We start from the raw sequence: 21,430 nt of genomic DNA, 5'->3' as shown, positions 1-21,430 counted from the left end.
CGTTTGTTGCCCACCTACCAAGTGCCAGGTGACACATCTCTGAGTCCCGATGTTTAATTTACAAAATAAAGTGCTCTCCTCAAAACACATTCAATTACGTTACAGTACTTTTCTTCCTCGGACAGAAAAGCAGATGCACTATTTGAGAATGTGAATTATAAAATGGTAAAATCCCGTGGTATAAGAATATTAATACATGTTCTAGTGAATGTGTAAATATGGAGAAAATGAACATTTTCCAAGTTAAAAAATTCACCAAGAATTATACGATTTCAAAGCTGGGGAACTGAGGCCATTGCAGATATTGTTGCTACCTGAGCTGCTAAACAAAAATCATTTCACCACAGACTTTTGTCAAATTAGTCTTGAAAAACATTTGAATTGATGGGAGATCTTCAGGAGGATAAATGTTGTTTAAAACAAAACGATCTTATGTCTGAGTTTTCTAAACGTGAGTCTATTTCCCCATCTGGACTGCCAGTTCCTAAAACTCAGGAACCTTCTTATCTCAACATCCCCTCCCCCAGTGAAACAGAATTTTTGCATGAGGTAGGTGTTCAACAAAACTCTGTTGGGGACTTAAAGGGAATGGTTCATTTCACATGGTAATGTGCCTTTCTGAAATAATGAAGTTAAAAAATGGCTTTCAGGAAATATGTAACGGAGAATTACAAAGCAAGAAACTGACTGTGGTTATCCTGCCTTGTCCAGTTAGGACAGAAGTCTCCTGTCTCGGAGGACATTGGGACGCCATTGTCTACTGTTATATTACCTGCCTCTCCCAGTGAGTGCTAAGGGAGGGGAGGACTGGAAGAAATACAGGGAGGAGCCCGTATTCTAGGGTGAAGGTGTTCAAACTGCAGTACTAGAAGAATGTCCAGGGGTAAGTAGCTGTGTAGAATTTTTAAGAAATTCTGTACCCAGACCCTCAACTGTACCTTTCCATAGCATGATTCAGGCTATCCGTCCCCTTTTCCCCTTCACAACAGTATTTCTCCTACCTTAAAGAAAAAAGACTCCTCATATCCATCCTGAATGTTACTGCAGTATAACGATGTCCCAAGTGTGAGAACTTCTAAGATGCCGTACAAATCGACAATTGGAAATGTCCTCTCTAATGTTTAATCAAGATGCCATAAATCCTCCTTAGCTTCCAGCCTTCCCCAGACTTAAACATATTTCTGTTAAGGGTGCATCACTGATTTATAAATGGGGTGTTTCAGCCTTGGAATGTTCTAAAATAGTGTGGACAATGGGAGTGGTGGTGATTCTTATTTAACGGCCTCTTTTTTTTTAATTCTCCAACTATTGTCCAAGAATGCACTGCTCATAAAAGAAAGTCTGGGGGAAGCAAAGAGCGCTTCAGTAAGAAATAGTGAAAGGCTTAAAATAGCTTTTATTATGAATTTAAGTTTAAAAAATTCTCATCTATTACAGCACTAATCCTCAGGATGTGTCGTTAGCGGGAAAGAAAACACAGTTGGGTAGCTGAAGCAGCATAGGTTAGTAAGGCTAGTTCTTTTAAATGTAACTAGAAGGTTTCCGTGGAGTACCAAATCTTTCAAAAGTTTTTGACACTGGATTAAAACCCATAGATAAACATTTTAAGTAATTTCTTTTAGATTCTGTGTGGAGTATTAAATATAATAATTACAGCATGTTTCATTAAGTCACACCCAAAATATTTATTACCTTACTACAGACCACCTGTTTTCTATATTGCATAAAAAGTTACCACTGGGGCGCCTTCCCTGGTGGCGCAGTGGTTGAGAGTCCGCCTGCCGATGCAGGGGACACGGGTTCGTGTCCGGGTCCGGGAAGATCCCACATGCCGCGGAGCGGCTGGGCCCGTGAGCCATGGCCGCTGAGCCTGCGCGTCCGGAGCCTGTGCTCCGCAATGGGAGAGGCCACAACAGTGAGAGGCCCGCGGACTGGGGGAAAAAAAAAAAAAAAGGTACCACTGTTACCTGAAAACTAGGTTTGCTTCTTGGTGATGTTGAGCCAAAAGACACAACAAAGCCAAAGAGCAGGAGAAGGAAGGATTTATTACTTGCAGTAAGCAAGAACACCGGGGATCTTCCCCAAAGCAGTGTCTCCCTGAACAGGAAAATTGGGGAAGTTTTAAGCTAAGGGTACCTGTTTATTCATGAAGGGGTTTGGGCTGGTGTATGCATATTCATGAAGGGGCTTGAGCAGAAGAGAATTCAGCATAGAATTGGGGCAAAGGTTGTCAGAGTCCAAGGTTTAATTGATTGAAGTCACAAGGGTCAGAAAAGAACATCATCTTTCCTTACATTCAGACCAGTTTGGGGTCTCAGCATCCTCCACCTGGGTGGGGGCCATAGTTCCTGCAGAACTCGAAGTTCTGTATCAGATTGTTATGTATATCCCTTGAGGAGGAACCAGCACTGTATTTATTGCTCATGTATTATTTCTTGACTGCTTTTCCTTTGTTCTTGCACTCCCTCATTTGTCTTAAGATCATTAATTACTGAGACCTGTTAAAGGGCAAGCGTTGTGGCCAGGAGGCAAAAAATGGCTTCTCTTATGTCAAGAAAGCCATGCCTAGTTCTCTTTCTCTAGGGACCTCCTACCCTATCTGCCTATACCAGATAGGTTTAAGCTTACAAGCTCAAAGAACATAATTGACTGCACAGAGGGTCGGTATCCCTAACCCCTGTGTTTATTTATTTATTTTTTTAAAAACATTTATTTCTTGCATTGCTCTATTTAGCCAACCCTTAATATTGCCCTGAAAGCTAGCTAATCTGCAGCTTATTTACTCTTTACGCGGGCCTCTCCCGTTGCGGAGCACAGGCTCCGGACGCGCAGGCTCAGCGGCCATGGCTCACGGGCCCAGCCGCTCCGTGGCATGTGGGATCTTCCCGGACCGGGGCACGAACCCGTGTTTCCTGCATCGGCAGGAGGACTCTCAACCACTGCGCCACCAGGGAAACCTTTCTGCACCAACTTTTCCTCAGAAGGTCTGTGCTATTAGCATGGAACCTCACTTATTAATCTGAAGTTAGCCTGTTATATTTACCACTTAACCACAGAGAAATTTCTGCCACATGAAGTCTAGGAAAAATTGTTAGACTACAGCAGATCATTCTGATTTATACCATTATCTCTCAAGTATGGAGACATATTTCGAAAGAGAAAATACTGTTCAAGGGGCTTCCCATCATTAGGAATTGGAAGCCATTGAAGAAAATATTACTCATCTTAGTTTTCTCCGTTGGGTTTCTGATTCTTCCTTCGAGGCACTAGTACCAAAACTTAATTGGCTATGTGAAGTTATACAGTATTAATGATTACGAACTTTATGATTCATTAAAAAAACATTTATTGGGCTTCCCTGGTGGCACAGTGTTTGGGAGTCCACCTGCTGATGCAGGGCACACGGGTTCGTGCCCCGGTCCGGGAAGATCCCACATGCCTCTTCCCGCGGAGCAGCTGGGCCTGTGAACCATGGCCGCTGAGCCTGCGCGTCCGGAGCCTGTGCTCCGCAACGGGAGAGGCCACAGCAGTGAGAGGCCCGCTTACAGAATAAAACAAACAACAACAACAACAACTAAACATTTATTGAGCTCCAGAGCAATATGCTAGGCATTGGGTGAAAATCTGAATCCAAAAGTGAAAAAAATAGGTGGTCGCTGACCTTACAGAATGGAAAAGAGGTTATATTCATTAAAGTTTTTGTGACATTATCGAATACTTACTTTTAAAATTCTATTAATTATACATTAATATATTATTTACAGAAGTTTTCATAGTATGTAAGTTGATCTTACAAAAATGTGATTAAATATTTTTTCTATTTATTCATTTTAATTTTATTTTTTATTGAGATATAACTGACATGTAACATATTAATTTCAGATGTACAACATAATGATTTGATATACGTATATACAGTTGACACTTGAGCAACACAGGCTTGAATTGCATGGGTCCATTTATGTGTGGATTTTTTTAGTAAATATGTACTACAGTACTATACAATCTGAGGTTGGTTGAATCTGCAGATGCTGAACTGCAGAAATGGAGGGCCAACTGTAAAGTGGATTTTCAATTGCAGGAGGTCAGTGCCCCTAACCCTCAAGTCGTTCAAGGGCTGACTGTATTGCAAAATCATCACCACAATAAGTCTAGTTAACATCCATCACCTCACATAGTTACAATTTTTTTTCCTTGTGATGAAAACTTTTAAGATCTACTCTCTTAGCAATACTTAAATATAGAATACACTATTACTAATGTAGGGGAGCAAAATTTGCCACCCCAAAATGTGTCTCTTTGGCATGAAGATTATATTAGCCTTTTATTTTTAAGGCCCAAAAGCCGCAGGAAGAAACTTTGACCTTCCCCCTAACCTCTTAAAAGAATGTTCCAGGAAGGGAGCTATCACCAGAGATACTACAATACAAACTAGGTGTGGTAGATAGGGAGGAACCTAGCAAAATCCTAGTTAAAATTCCTCTCTGTGTCCCATTGTCTCTGCATGACCCAGCAAACATTTGTTTACCTAATATCTGCTTATGCATCTCCATGTAAATTGCCTTCCTCTCCTTTGAAGTCCCAAACCACTACCCCAATGCCCTCTTTTGTCTTTAGGTGAAGATGGTATTTAAGGTGAGGGTTTAGACCATTACTCAGTTCTCCTGGGTCTTTCCTGTGTACACATGTTCTAAAACTTTTGTTTGATTTTTCTCCTGTTAATCTGTCTCATGTCAATTTAATTGTTAGACCAGCCTGAAGAACTTAGAAGGGTAGAGGAAAACTCTTCCTCCCAGATACTAGCTATAGTCACCATTGCTGTACATTACATCTCCAGAACTTATTTATTTTGTAACTGGAAATTTGCACCTTTTGACCACCTTTAAAATCTTTTTTGGCTGCTTTTAGTAATCTATTTTATATGTTTTTATAGTAGTTTAAAAAGTGTTATGTAGTTTATATAGCTTATATAGTGTTTTGATAACAGTTACATTGCACATTAACATAATTTTTGCTTGAGAAATGAAGACTTTTTCTGACAGAAAGTAAATTTGATTTTGCTGATTAGGTTGATAATGAGGACTAGCTTTACTATTTAGATTATGTGGTGGACATTTTCTAAACCTACACTGCCCAGTAGAGTAACCACTAGCCACATGTGGCTATTGAGCTGTTTAACTGTGTCTAAGGTAACAGAAAATTTTTCATTTTAAATGTGAAAAGTAAAGCAATGTAAATTTTATGATCAAAAGTGTTTTGTTGTATTGAATTTAACAATATTTAATATTCTAGCCTTTATTAGATTAAACAAGGTACCTCTAATAGAAGAAAACTGGGTATAATTGGTAGTTAGTAAGTCTTGCTAACCTTCTCGCAAAATGAAGAAATGAATGACAAATCACTAAGTAACAAATCCTTTTGAAAGTCAGGTAGTTTCCAGTTCTTCCAAAAACCAAAGGAGAAACTAATCAAATTGACAGCTATTAAATCATTAAAAATAACTTTTGAAAATAGAAAATATGTGATTTTTTGGCGTATAACTAGGAAGAAGTTCAAAGCATTGGGTGACAGAGCAATAACAGAATTCTTTCCATTTAAATCTACTTATATAGATGGAGAAGGTTTTTCAGACATTATTGATGCTGGACCTGTCCCATTCTAATAATAACTAATATTCATTCACATATATTAAAATAATTTTTTAAAAATTTAAAACTCCCATTCATGTCATTAGGATAGCTCTTCCAGCAAATTTTTTTCTTAATAATTATTTATCAGAACCATATTAATGTTGTTTTGATAAGTTGCATAATAATAATGGTAATAGTAACTCAATCCAGAAGAAATTTTTTAACACTCAGGGGAATTTCTTAAACTAAATTTCAACTTAAATATATATTTTTATAGTACAGAAGTATGATATGTGATCCATAAAAGAATTTACAAGACTTCTGGTACTGACCTAGATGGAGTAAACCCACTACACCCTATCTTTCCCAATGATTAGAACTAAAAACTCTGGACAAAAATACAAAAGGACTCTTTAAAAGTAAATAGTAGGGACTTCCCAGGTGGTCCCATGAGTGGGACTCCATGCTCCCAAAGCAGGGGATCTGGGTTTGATCCCTGGTCAGGGAACTAGATCCCTCACGCATGCCGCAGCTAAGAGTCCACATGCTGCAACTAAAAACATGCCACAACGAAAATCCCACATGCTACAGCTGAGACCCAGTGCAGCCAAAATAAATGAATAAATAGTTTTAAAAAAGAAAAGAAAATAGCTTTAAAAAGTAAATAAATAAAAGTAAATAGTAGCAGGCAGATTGGGGAGGGGACCCAAAGGTGAAGAAGGACACATACAGGAATGAGTTTTCCATATTTTTAATCTTTTATCTCCTGGCTTTGACCCAAAGATAGCCACAGCACATAACTGCACAGTTGTCACAGGCTTCAGAAACTCCTAGTGAAATGCTATATTTCTGGTCAGAAGACCATGAAAGGGAGTTCCTACAAGCAGGAGAATGTGGAGGAAATATCCTTTTTTTTTTCCTCTTCTGGCCCTACCACAAGCACAGCCCCAGTCACAGAGCTATACTGTGGTGGCAGTAGCATAGGAATTTAAAATCCCAACAAGAAACCTATCTTTTAGGCCAGAAGAACTGAGATAAATGGACCCTGTGATCTGAAAAGTGTCAGGGGAATCCGCATTATTTCTTCTCTCTTTTATTTCACTGCTTTGCCCAAAAGTTGGCCCCAATCATGCAGAACTCTGTGGCGGCCTGGCAACTAAAACTCCAAGAAAAAAACTAATCTTTCTAGTGAGAAAACTGAGAAAAGGGGACTTCTCTGGTGGCCCAGTGGTTAAGATTCTGGGCTTCCACTGCAGGGGGCACAGGTTCAATCTCTGGTCAGGGAACTAAGATCCCACATGCTGCATGGTGTGGCAAAAAAAAAAAAAAAAAAAGAAAACTGAGAAAAGGGGACCCTGGTAGCTAGAGAGTGTGGGGAAAATCTGGAGAGGAGAGAGCTGGAGAAGGAAATTCCCTAATTCTGATCAATGAAAGTAATAAACCTCTGGCCAGAATGACCAAGAAAAAAAGGACAAGACAAATTACCAATATCTGGACTTCCCTGGTGGTCCAGTGGGTAAGACTCTGTGCTCCCAATGCAGGGGGCCTGGGTTCCATGCCTGGTTGGGGAACTAGATCCCACATGCATGCCGAAGCGAAGAGTTCATGTGCTGCAACTAAGAAGTTCACATGCCCCAACTAAGAAGTCCGCATGCCACAGCTAAGACCCAGCACAGCCAAAATAAATGAATAAATAAGTATTTTTAAAAGGAACAAATTACCAATATTAGGAATGAAAGAGGAGGTATTACTGCAGACCCTACAGACATCTAAAAGATAATAATAATACAGTCAGGGACTTCCCTGGTGGCGCAGTTGTTAAGAATCTGCCTGCCAATGCAGGGGACATGGGTTTGAGCCCTGGTCTGGGAAGATCCCACATGCAGCAGAGTAACTAAGCCCGTGCACCACAACTACTGAGCCTGTGTTCTAGAGCCCACGAGCCACAACTACTGAGCCTGTGTGCCACAACTACTGAGTCCGCATGCCACAACTACTGAAGCCCGTGTGCTTAGAGCCCATGCTCCGCAACAAGAGAAGCCACCACAATGAGAAACCCATGCACCACAACAAAGAGTAGCCCCCACTCGCCACAGCTAGAGAAAGCCTATGTGCAGCAATGAAGACCAAATGCAGCCAAAAATTAATAAATAAATATATTAAAATAATAATAATACAGTCATGCCTCATTTTATCACTCTTCAGTTTATTTCACTTCACAGACTTTGCGTTTTTTACAAATTGAAGATCTGTGGCAACCCTGCATTTTCAGAAGACAGTTAACATTTTATTTATTTTAAAATTTTTATTTATTTATTTATTTGGTTGCGCCAGGTCTTAGTTGCAGCTTACGCACGGGCTCCTTAGTTGCAGCTCACTGGCTCCTTAGTTGTGGCTCACCACCTCCTCAGTTGTGGCATGCTAACTCTTAGCTGTGGCATGCATGTGGGATCTTGTTCTCTGGCCAGGGATCAAACCCGGGCCCCCTGCATTGGGAGTACAGAATCTTAACCACTGCACCACCAGAGAAGTCCTGGTTAGCATTTTTTAGCAATAAATATTTCTTAAGTAAGATCTGTACATTTTTTTTCAGACATCACTTACTAGGCTATAGTATAATGTAAACATAACACCTTTTATGTGCACAGGGAAACCAAAAAATTTACGTGACTCACTTTATTGCATTTTTCACTTTATCATGGTGGTCTAGAACCAAAGCTGAAATATATCCGAGGTGTCACTGTACTCCAAATAAGTCTAGTCCCGTTAATTAAATTACTTAGAAGAAAGGGACCAATTCTTTGAAGGATTAAAAAGTACCAAAACTCACACAAGAAGAAATAGATAACCTTCTTAGTTCTAGACCTATTGAAGAAACTGAATTTGTAGTTAAAAGTCCTCCAACAGGGCTTCCCTGGTGGCACAGTGGTTGAGAATCTGCCTGCCAATGCCGAGGACATGGGTTTGATCTCTGGTCTGGGAAGATCCCACATGCCATGGAGCAACTAAGCCCATGCGCCACAACTACTGGCCTGTGCTCTAGAGTCCACAAGCCACAACTACTGAAGCCCGCGTGGGCCTAGAGCCCATGCTCCACAACAAGAGAAGCCACCACAATAAGAAGCCCATACACCACAACGAAGAGTAGCCCCCGCTTGCCGTAACTAAAAAGAAAGCCCGCACGCAGCAATGAAGACCCAACGCAGCCAAAAATAAATAAATAAATAAATATATATGTATATATATATATACATATATATATATGTTAAAAAAAATCCTCCAACAAAGAAAACTCCAGACTACCAACATTTAAGGAAGAAATAATACCAGAAAATAGAAGAGACGAGAACACTTTCCAACTCATTTTGGGAAGTCTGCATTACCCTGAGTCCCAAACCAGAGAAAGCTATTAGAACAAATTAAAACTACAGATGAGTACCACTAACATAGATGCAGCAATCTTTTACAAAATGTTAGCAAAATGAATCCAGTGGAAGTTATCCTGGGAATGCAAGGCTGGCTCAATATTCAAAAATCAATCAGTGTAACTCACTGTTTCAAGAGACTAAGGATGAAAAACCATATGATCATCTCAATAGGTGCAGAAAAAGCATTTAAGAAAATTCAGGGACTTCCCTGGTGGTCCAGTGGGTAAAACTCCACACTCCCAATGCAGGGGGACTGAGTTCGATCCCTGGTCGGGGAACTAGATCCCGCATGCTTGCCGCAACTAACAGTTCACATGCCACAACTAAGAAGTCCGCATGCTGCAACTACAAAGTAACCCGCATACCACAACAAAGATCCCACGTGCTGCACCTGAGACCCGGCACAGCCAAAAATAAATAAATAAATATTTTTTAAAAAGCTTTGGGAACAAAAAAAGAAAGAAAGAAAAGAAAATTCAACATCTGTTTATGATTTAAAAAAAAACCTCTCAGCAAACTGGGGGTAAACAGAACTTTCATCTCCTGAGAAAGAACATCTATAAAAAGTTACAGCTAATATCATACATAATAGGAAAGACTGAATGTTTCCTTCTAATATCTGAAGAAGGCAAGAATATCTACTCTCATTATTCCCATTCAACATCATATTGGAAATTATAACCAGTGCAGTAAGGCAAGAACAAGAAGGCACACACAGATTTGAAAAGAAAGAATAAAACTGTCTCTATTCTCAGACAACATGATTGTTTGTGTAGACAATATCAAAGAATCTACTAAAAAGCTCCTAAAACTAATAAATGAGTTTAACAAAGTCACAGATAAGTAGGATATTTTAAAAATCGATTGTATTTTTATATTCTGGTAATGAACAATTAGAATTCTAAAAAATTTTAAATTACCATTTATAGTAGCCACCCAAAAATGAAATATTTGGGTATAAATCTGATAAAATATATGCAGGATCTATATACCGAAAGCTACAAAATACTGTTGAACTATATCAAAGATCTAAAGAAATAGGGAGGTGTGCTCTGTTGGAATATTTGAACACTTAGTATTGTTATGATGTCGATTCTCTCCAAATTGATTTATTGTTTCAATGTAATCCCAGTCAAAATCCCAGCAAGATTTTTTCGATAGTACTGATAACCTGAATCTAAAATTTTATATGGAAAGTCAAAGGAATTAAAATAGTCCGAACAATTTTGAAAGAGAAGAACAAAGTTGGAGGACATATTACCAGAATTCAAGATTTACTATAAAGCTACACAATTAAGATAGTGTAGTACTGGTGAAAGAGTAGAGATGTACATCCATGGAACAGAATAGAGTCCAGAAAGAGACCCACGCAAATATGATCAATTGATTTTTGACAAAGGTACAAAGGCAATTAAACATGGAAGGGATAGTATTTTCAAGAAATGGTGATAGAACAAGTAGATATCCATAGGCAAAAAAATAACAAAACAAAAACAAAAAGTTCCTTGACCCATACTTAAATACTTTATGCAAAAACTAACCCAAGGGCTTCCCTGGTGGCACAGTGGTTGAGAGTCCGCCTGCCGTTGCTGGGGACACGGGTTCGTGCCCCGGTCTGGGAAGATCCCACATGCCACGGAGCGGCTGGGCCCGTGAGCCATGGCCGCTGAGCCTGCGCGTCCGGAGCCTGTGCTCCACAATGGGAGAGGCCACAACAGTGAGAGGCCCGCGTACCGCGAAACAAACAAACAAACAAACAAACAAAACAACTACCCCAAGATGAAGCATAGCCTTAAATGTAAAGTGTGCAACTATAAAACTTCCAGGGAATTCCCTGGTGGTCCAGTAGTTAGGACTCCACACTTTCACTGCTGAGGGCCTGGATTCAATCCCTGGTCAGGGAACTAAGATCCTGCAAGCTGCACAGGGTGGCCAAAAAGAAAAAATATTTGGGACATTGGGTTAAGCAAAGAGTTTATAGATATGATACCAACAGAAAAATTCATAAAAGGAAAAAGAATAAATTGATCTTTATCAATATTAAAAACCTCTGCTCTGCAAAGGAGCTGGTTAATAGAATAAAAAGGTTGCAGACTGGGAGAAATAATTGCAAATCAAATATCTAAGAAAGGAATTTGATCCAGAATATATAGAGAACTTAAAAAACACAACGAAGGAGCCAAGAATATACAATGGGGAAAGGATAGTGTTCTCAGTAAATGGTGTTGGGAAAACTGGATAGCCATGTGCAGAAGAATGAAACTGGACCACTATCTTACACCAAACACAAAAATCAACTCAAAATGCGTTAGACTTGAATGTAAAACCTGAAAACATAAACTTACTAGAAGAAAACACAGGGGCTAAGCTCCCAGACATTGGTCTTGGCAGTGACTTTTTAGATTTGACACCAAAAGCAAAGGCAGCAAAAGCAAAAATAAACAAGTGGGACTACATCAAACTAAAAAGCTTCTGTAAGGAATTCCCTGGCAGTCCAGTGGTTAGGACTCAGCACTTTCACTGCCAGAGCTCGGGTTTAGTCCCTGGTCAGGGAACTAAGATCCTGCAAGCCGTGCAGTGTGGCCAAAAAAATAAATAAAATTTTAAAAAATAAATAAAAAGCTTCTGTACAACAAAGGAAACCATCAATAAAATGAAAAACCAACCTACCAAATGGGAGAAAATATTTGCAAATCATATATCTGATAAGGGGTTAATATCTATCTATCTATCTATCTATCTAAAACTCCTACAACTCAGTAGAAAATAAAATAATCTGATTAAACAATAGGCAGAGGATCTGATAGACATTTTTCCAAAGAAGATATACAAATCCACAAGAGATAGATGAAAAGGTGCTCAAAATCACCAATGATCAGGAAAAGGCAAATCAAAACCTTACACCTATCAGAATGGCCATCATCAAAAAGATAAGAGGTAAGTGTTGGGGAGGATGTAGAGAAAAGAGAACCTGTGTAATGTTACTGGGAACGCAACCATTATGGAAAATAGTGTAGAAATTCCTCAAAAAATTAAAAATATAACTACTATATCATCCAACAATTCCACTTCTGGGTATTTATCTGAAAAAAACAAAATCACTATCTTGAAAAGATATCTGCACCCCCATGTTCATTGCAGCATTATTTCCAATAGCCAAGACATGGAAAGAGCTTGCGTCCATCAACAGATGAATGTATAAAGAAAAATGTAATATATCTTATATGTTATTCAGCCTTAAAAAAAGAAAGAAATCTTGTGGTTTCTGACAACATGAATGGACCTTTAGTCACTAGCTTTTTTTTTTTTTAATATTCTTTTGACCGCATCATGTGGCATGTGGGATCTTAGCTCCCCAGCCAGGGATGGAACCTGCACCCCTTGCAACCCTCCAAAAAGTGTGGAGTCTTAATCACTGGACCACCAGGGAAGACCTGGATGGACCTTTAGGGCATATGCTAAGTGAAGTTAGAAAGAGAAAGATAAATACTGTATGATATCATTTATATGTGGAATCTAAAAACAAGCAAACAACTCATAGAGAACAGATTGATGGTTGTGGGGGTTGGGGAAGGGGAGGTAGGCGAAATGGGTGAGGTTGGTCAAAAGGCACAAACTTCCAGTTAGAAGATATGTCCTGGGGTATAATGTAGAGCATGGTGACTAGACTATAGTTAACAATACTATATATATATATATTTTTTTAAATAAATTTATTTTTGGCTGTGTTGGGTCTTCATTGCTGCACGCAGGCTTTCTCTAGTTGCAGTGAGCAGGGCCTACTCTTCGTTGCGGTGCACGGGCTTTTCATTGTGGTGGCTTTTCTTCTTGCGGAGCAGGGGCTCTATGTGTGCGGGCTTCAGTAGTTGTGGCACACGGGCTCAGTAGTTGTGGAGCATGGGCTCTAGGTACATGGGCTTCAGTAGTTGTGGTGCGCAGGCTTAGTTGCTCCATGGCATGTGGGATCTTCCTGGACCAGGGCTCAAACCCGTGTCTCCTGCATTTGCAGGAGGATTCTCAACCACTGTGCCACCAGGGAAGCCCAACAATACTGTATTATTTTTTGAAAGTTACTCAGAGAGTTAATCTTAAAAATTCTCATCACACACAAAAAATTATGTGTGATGAAAAATGTTAACTAAAGGTATTTTGGTTAACATATCATTTCACGATATATACATATATTGAATCCTTACGTTGTACACCTGAAACTAATACAATGTTATATGTCAAAATTTTTTAAATGGGGAAAAAAAAAGAAAACAAACAACTGAATATAAAGAACAAGATTGGTAAATTAGTCCACATTAAAATGAATACTTCCATTCATCAAAGAACATCATTAAAGAAGTGGATCCACTAAGTGATAAGCTAATTGGAACCTTTTTATAAAGTTATAATGGGTGGAACCAACGGACACACTAGTTACACAGTTTCACTGCTACCTTTTATTTATTTATTTATTTATTTGGAAGTATAGTTGATTTACAAAATTATATTAGTTTCAGGTGTGCCACATAGTGATTCAATATATTTATAGATTATTTTATACTGGATTTAAAGTTATTATAAATCATGGCTATAATTCCCTGTACTGTACAATATATTCTTCTTGTTTTTTTATTTTATATATAGTAGTTTGTACCTCTTAATCCCCTACCCCTATCTTGCCCCCCCCTTCCCCTCTCCCCACTGGTAACCACTAGTTTGTTCTCTATACCTATGAGTCTGTTTCTGTTTTGTTATATTCATTTGTTTGTTTTATTTTTATTTTTGATTACTTATTTATTTATTTTTATTTATTTATTTTTGGCCATGCTGCATGGCATGCAGGATCTTAATTCCCTGACCAGTGATTGAACCTGTGCCTGCTGCAGTGGAAGCGTGGCATCCTAACCACTGGACTGCCAGGGAATTCCCTGTTTTATTTTTTAGAAACCACATATAAGTGATAACATACAGTATTTGTCTTTCTCTGTCTGATTTATTTCACTAAACATAATACCCTCTAGGTCCATCCATGTTGTTGCGAATGGCAAAATTTCATTCTTTTTTATGACCAAGTTTTATATATATATATATATATATAGGCTACTGTAAATAATGCTGCTATGAACGCTGGGGAGCATGTATCTTTTAAAAGTAGTGTTTTGGTTTTGTTTTTGTTTTTGTATATGTACCCAGGATTGGAATTGCTGGACCCTAAGGTAGTTCTGTTTTTAGTATTTTGAGGAACATCCATACTGTTTTCATACTGGCTGCACCAATTTACATTCTCACCACCAGGGCATGAGGGTACCCTTTTCTCTACGTCCTTGCCAACATTTGTTATTTGTAGACTTTTTTGATGATAGCCATTCTGACAGGTGTGAGGTGATATCTCAATGTGGTTTTTTTTTTTTTTTTTTGCTGTACGCGGGCCTCTCACTGTTGTGGCCTCTCCCGTTGCGGAGCACAGGCTCCGGACGCGCAGGCTCAGCGGCCATGGCTCATGGGCCCAGCCGCTCCACGGCATGTGGGATACTCCCGGACCGGGGCACGAACCCGTGTCCCCTGCATCGGCAGGCGGAGTCTCAACCCCTGCGCCACCAGGGAAGCCCCCTCAATGTGGTTTTGATTTGCATTTCTCTGATGGTTAATGATGTTGAGCATCTTTTCTTGTGCCCATTGACAATCTATATGTCTTCTTTGGAAATATGTTTATTCAGGTCTTCTGTCCACTTTTTAATCTTTTTTTTATATTGAGTTGTATGAGCTGTTTATATATTTTGGATATTAACCTCTTATCTTTCATATCATTTGCAAATATTTTCTCCCATTCAATAAGTTGTTTTTTGTTTTGTCAGTGGTTTCCTTTGTTGTGCAAAAGCTTTTAAGTCTAATTAGGTCCCATTTGTTTATTTTGACACTAAAAGTGATTTTTTAAATGTTTTATAGTCTTTAAAAATTTTTTTATTTTATATTGGAGTATAGTTGATTAACAAATTCAGTTATGCATATACATGTATTTATTCTTTTTAAAATTCTTTTCCCATTTAGGTTGTTACAGAATATTGAGCAGAGTTGCTTGTGCTATACAGTAGGTCCTTGTTAGTTATCTATTTTAAATATAGCAGTATGGTCAATCCCAAACTCCCAATCTATACTCCCCCTACCCTGGTAACCAGAAGTTCGTTCTCTAAGTCTCTGAGTCTGTTTGTGTTTTGTATATAAGTTTTCTTTTTAAAGGGTGGGATTGCTGACAAGATTAGGGTGTGTCGTGCAGGGTCTCAGGTGGTCTCCTAATCTTTTTTTTTTTAATTTTTGGCTGCATTGGGTCTTCATTGCTGCACGCGGGCTTTCTCTAGTTGCGGCGAGCAGTGGCTATTCTTCCATGCAGTGCATGGACTTCTCACTGAGGTGGCTTCTCTTGTTGTGGAGCATGGGCTTTAGGGGCATGGGCTTCAGTAGTTGTGGCACACGGGCTCAGTAGTTGTGGCACATGGGCTCTAGAGCGCAGGCTCGGTAGTTGTGGCACATGGGTTAGTTGCTCCATGGCATGTGGGGTCTTCCTGGACCAGGGCTCGAACCCATGTCCCCTTCATTGGCAGGCAGATTCTAAACCACTGTGCCACCAGGGAAGTCCCTATAAGTTTGTTTGTACCATTTTATTATATTCCACATATAAGCGATATGATAATGATATTTGTCTTTCTGTGTCTGACTTATTTCACTTAGTATGATAATCTCTGGTCCATCCATGTTGCTGCAAATGGCATTATTTCAATCTTTTTTCTTTTTTTTAAATCCTTTTACTTTTTTAAAATTTATTTATTTTATTTTTGGCTGCACGCGGGCTTTTCTCTAGTTGAGGCGAGTGGGGGCTACTCTTCATTGCGGTGCACAGGCTTCTCATTGCAGTGGCTTCTCTTGTTGTGGAGCACAGGCTCTAGGTGTGTGGGCTCACTAGTTGTGGCGCACGGGCTTAATTGCTCTGTGACATGTGGGATCTTCCCAGACCAAGGTTCGAACCTGTGTCCCCTGCATTGGCAGGTGGATTCTTAACCACTGTGCCACCAGAGAAGCCCCTATTTCAGTCTTTTTAATGGCTGAGTGATGTTGCATTGTATATATGTACCACTTCTTCTTTATCCATTCCTCTGTCGATGGACATTTAAATTGCATCCATGTCTTGGCTATTGTAAATAGCACTGTAATGAACATTGGGATGTATGTATCTTTTCAAACGATGATTTTCTCTGGATATATGCCCAGGAGTGGGATCACTGGATCATATGGTAGCTCTATTCTTAGTTTTTTAAGGAACCTCCATATTGTCCTCCATTGCGGCTGTACCAATTTACATTCCCACCAACAGTGTAGGAGGCTTCCCTTTTCTCCACACACTCTCCAGCATTTGCTCTTTGTAGACTTTTTGATGGTGGCCATTCTGACTAGTGTGAGGTGATATCTCGTAGTTTTGATTTGCATTTCTCTACTAATTAGCGATATTGAGCATCTTTTCATGTGCCTCTTGGCCATCTGTATGTCTTCTTTCAAGAAATGTCTATTTAGGTCTTCTGATCATTTTTTTTTAAACATCTTTATTGGAGTATAATTGCTTTACAATGGTGTGTTAGTTTCTGCTTTATAACAATGTGAATCAGTTATACATATACATATGTCCCCATAGCTCTTCCCTCTTGCATCTCCCTCCCTCCCACCCTCCCTATCACATTCTGATCATTTTTTGATTGGGTTCTTTTTTTGATATTGAGCCACATGAGCTGTTTGTAAATTTTGGAGATTTTTTTCATTTCAGTTATTTTATTGTAATTCTCTGTTTTTTCTTTAGTTCTTCTAGTTCTTTGTTAAACATTTCTTTTATCTTCTTGATCTGTGCCTCCATTCTTTTTCCAAGAACTTAGATCATCTTTACTATCATTTCTCTGAATTCTTTTTCTGGTAGATTGCCTATCTCTGCTTCACTTAGTTGTTCATCTGGGGTTTTATCTTGTTCCTTCATCTGGGACATATTCCTCTGCCGTCTCATTTTGTCTAACTTTCTGTGATTGCGGTTTCTATTCCACAGGCTGCAGGGTTGTAGTTCTTCTTGCTTTTGCTGTCTGCCTCCTGGATGAGGCTGTCTAAGAGGCTTGAGCAGGCTTCCTGGTGGGAGGCACTGCTTCCTGCCCACTGGTGGGTGTTGCTGGGTCTTGTCCCTCTGGTGGGAGGGGCCATGTCAAGGGGTGTGTTTAGTGGACAGTTGTGTTCTCAGGAAGACTCTAAGCAGCCCGCCTGCTGAGGGCGGGGCTGTGTTCCTGCCCTATCACCTGATGCATCCCAGCACTGGAGCCCATAGGCTGTTAGGTGGGGCGAGGTCCTGGCAAGAAAAGGGTGGCCTCCAGGAGAGCTCAGGCCAATGAGTACTCCCCAGAACTACAGCTGCCAGTGTCCTTTTTTTTTTAATTTAATTTTTTTTTGTCCTTTTTTTTCGAATTTTATTTTATTTATTTTTTTATACAGCAGGTTCTTATTAGTTATTTATTTTATACATATTAGTGTATAGATGTCAATCCCAATCGCCCAATTCACACACACCCCCACCAACCCTCCCACCACCACTTTCCCCGCTTGGTGTCCATACGTTTGTTCTCTACATCTGTGTCTCTATTTCTGCCTTGCAAACCGGTTCATCTGTACCATTTTTCTAGATTCCACATATATACGTTAATATATGATATTTGTTCTTGTCTTTCTGACTTACTTCACTCTGTATGACAGTCCCTAGGTCCATCCACATCTCTGCAAATGACCCAACTTCTTTCCTTTTTATGGCTGAGTAATATTCCATTGTATATATGTACCACATCTTTATCCATTCGTCTGTCAATGAGCATTTAGGTTGCTTGCATGACCTGGCTATTGTAAAGAGTGCTGCAGTGAACATTGCTGTGCATGTGTCTTTTTGAATTATGGTTTTCTCTGGGTATATGCCCAGTAGTGAGATTGCTGGGTCATATGGTAATTCTATTTTTAGTTTTTTAAGGAACCTCCATACCATTCTCCATAGTGGCTGTATCAATTTACATTCCCACCAATGGTGCAAGAGGGTTCCCTTTTCTCCACACCCTCTCCAGCATTTGTCGTTTGTAGATTTTCTGATGAAGCCCATTCTAACTGGCGTGAGGTGATACCTCTTTGTAGTTTTGTTTGCATTTCTCTAATGATTAGTGATGTTGAGTAGCTTTTCATGTGCCTCTTGGCCATCTGTATGTCTTCTTTGGAGAAATGTCTATTTAGGTCTTCTACCCATTTTTGGATTGGGTTTTTTGTTTTTTTAATATTGAGCTGCATGAGCTGTTTATATATTTTGGAGATTAGTCCTTTGTCCATTGATTTGTTTGCAAATATTTTCTCCCATTCTGAGGGTTGTCTTTTCATCTTGTTTATAGTTTCCTATGCTGTGCAAAAGCTTTTAAGTTTCATTAGGTCCCATTTGTTTATTTTCATTTTTATTTCCATTTCTCTAGGAAGTGAGTCAAAAAAGATCTTGCTGTGATTTAAGTCAAAGAGTGTTCTTCCTATGTTTTCCTCTAAGAGTTTTATAGTGTCCAGGCTTACATTTAGGTCTTTAATCCATTTTGAGTTTATTTTTGTGTATGGTGTCGGGGAATGTTCTAACTTAATTCTTTTTTTTTTTTTTGCGGTACGCGGGCCTCTTCCGTTGCGGAGCACAGGTTCCGGATGTGCAGACTCAGCGGCATGGCTCACAGGCCTAGCCGCTCCGCGGCATGTGGGATCTTCCCAGACCGGGGCACAAACCCACATCCCCTGCATCGGCAGGCGGACTCTCAACAACTGCGCCACCAGGGAAACCCTAATTCTTTTACATGTGGCTGTCCAGTTTTCCCAGCACCACTTATTGAAGAGGCTGTCTTTTCTCCATTGTATATTCTTGCCTCCTTTATCAAAGATAAGTTGATCATATGTGTGTGGGTTTACCTCTGGGCTTTCTATCTTGTGCCATTGATCTATATTTCTGTTTTTGTGCCAGTACCATATTGTCTTGATTACTGTAGCTTTGTAGTATAGTCTGAAGTCAGGGAGTCTGATTCCTTCAGCTCTGCTTTTTTCCCTCAAGATTGCTTTGGCTATTCTGGGTCTTTTGTGTCTCCATACAGATTTTAAGATTTGTTTTTGTTCTAGTTCTGTGAAAAATGCCATTGGTAATTTGATGGGATTGCATTGAATCTATAGATTGCTTTGGGTAGTATAGTCATTTTCATAATATTGATTCTTCCAATCCAAGAACATGGTATATCTCTCCATCTGTTTGTGTCATCTTTGATTTCTTTCATCAGTGTCTTATAGTTTTCTGAGTACAGGTCTTTTATCTCCTTAGGTAGGTTTGTTCCTAGGTATTTTATTCTTTTTGTTGCAGTGGTGAATGGGATTGTTTCCTTAATTTCTCTTTCTGACCTTTTGTTGTTAGTGTATAGGTATGCAAGAGATTTCTGTGCATTAGTTTTGTATCCTGCAACTTTACCAAATTCATTGATTAGCTCTAGAAGTTTTCTGGTGGCATCTTTAGGATTATCTATGTATAGTGTCATGTCATCTGCAAATGGTGCCAGTTTTACTTCTTCTTTTCCAATTTGTATTCCTTTTATTTCTTTTTCTTCTCTGATTGCCCTGGCTAGGACTTCCAAAACTATGTTAAATAATTATGGCGGGAGCGGACATCCTTGTCTTGTTCCTGATCTTAGAGGAAACGCCTTCAGTTTTTCACCATTGAGAATGATGTTTACTGTAGGTTTGTTGTATATGGCCTTTATTATGTTGAGGTAGGTTCCCTCTATGCCCACTTTCTGGAGAGTTTTTATCATAAATGGGTGTTGAATTTTGTCAAAAGCTTTTTCTGCATCTATTGAGATGACCATATGGTTCTTATGCTTCAATTTGTTAATATGGTGTATTACATTGATTGATTTGTTGCCAGTTTCTTTGTCCCCACAGTGAGCTACAGCTGCCCCCAGCCTCCGCAGGAGACCCTCCAATACTAACAGGTAAGTCTGGCCCAGTCTCTTATGAGGTCATTGCTTTTTTCCCTGGGTGCACATGAAACCTTGTGTGCGCCCTTCAAGAGTGGAGTTTCTGTTTCCCCCAGTCCTGTGGAATTCCTGCGATCAAACCTCTTTGGTCTTCAAAGTCAAATTCTCTGGTGGCTCCTCCTCCCTTTGCGAGACCCTCAGGCTGGGGAGCCTGACGTGGGGCTCAGAACTTTCACTCCTATGGGAGAACTTCTGTGGTATAATTATTTTCCAGTTTGTGGGTCATCCACCCAGCAGGTATGGGATTTGATTTGTGATTGCACCCCTCCTACCATCTTGTTGTGGCTTCTTTGTCTTTAGATATAGGGTATCTTTTTTGGTAGGTTCCCGTGTTTTTTTTGTCAATGGTTCAGTGGTTAGTTGTGATTTTGGTATTTTTGTGAGAGAATGTGAGCTCATGTACTTATACTCTGTCATCTTGTTTCTGTCTCCCTTAATGCCTTTATTTATTTATTTATTTTTTGCGGTACACAGGCCTCTCACTGCTGTGGCCTCTCCTGTTGCGGAGCACAGGCTCTGGACACGCAGGCTCAGCTGCCATGGCTCACAGGCCCAGCCGCTCTGCAGCATGTGGGATCCTCCCAGACAGGGGCATGAACCCGCCCTGCATTGGCAGGCGGACTCTCAACCACTGCGCCACCAGGGAAGCCCTCCCTTAATGCCTTTTAAAGTTTACCTGTAGGGACTTCCCTGGTGGTTCAGTGGTTAAGTATCCGCCTGCCAATGCAGGGGACACAGGTTCGATCCCTGGTCTGGGAAGCTCCCACGGGCCACAGAGCAGCTAAGCCCGTGCACCACAACTACTGAGCCTGTGCCCTAGAGCCCATGTGCTGTAACTACTGAAGCCCACATGCCTAGAGCCTGTGCTCCACAAGAGAAGCCACCACAGTGAGAAGCCCACACACCACAACGAAGAGTAGCCCCCACTTGCCGCAACTAGAGAGGGCCCACACACAGCAATGAAGACCCAATGCAGCCAAAAAAATAAAATAAAATTAAATAAAAATAAAATAAAATAAAGTTTACCTGTAATAGATTTTCAGTTGGTAGATGATGATTCAGTTTCCCACATGTTGTTTTGACATGATTCTGTGGTTTAGAATATTTCAGATACATATATCTAGGGTTCCAAAGAGAGATTTGGACCATTGAGAGATTTTTTTGTCAAATCATTAGCATATTCCAGATGGTAATTGGAGCTACTGAAATGGATTCTAAAGTGATTATTGATAGCTATGTATTTATTGCCATTTTGTTTCTTGTTTTCTGGTCGTTTTTA

At 39.8% G+C, this 21,430-nt stretch overlaps 1 protein-coding gene across 2 annotated transcripts in view; it reads left to right on the top strand.

The window, feature by feature from the left end:
- Positions 1-21,430, top strand: part of SIRT1 (sirtuin 1) — a 69,442-nt gene that overhangs the window by 12,997 nt on the left and 35,015 nt on the right. Inside the window, exons 2-3 of one of the 2 annotated variants that reach the window (XM_060285850.2) lie at positions 712-883; positions 20,040-20,106. The gene's annotated coding sequence lies outside the window, so the exon portion shown is untranslated. The remainder of the gene's footprint in view (positions 1-711; positions 884-20,039; positions 20,107-21,430) is intronic. The other variant, XM_030862386.3, reaches the window with a different exon arrangement.

This window comes from Globicephala melas, chromosome 16 (genome assembly GCF_963455315.2).
Source record: "Globicephala melas chromosome 16, mGloMel1.2, whole genome shotgun sequence".
NCBI lineage: Eukaryota > Metazoa > Chordata > Mammalia > Artiodactyla > Delphinidae > Globicephala > Globicephala melas.
The sequence above is the reverse complement of the archived record's forward strand: the minus strand, read 5'-3'. Positions and strand labels throughout refer to the sequence as shown.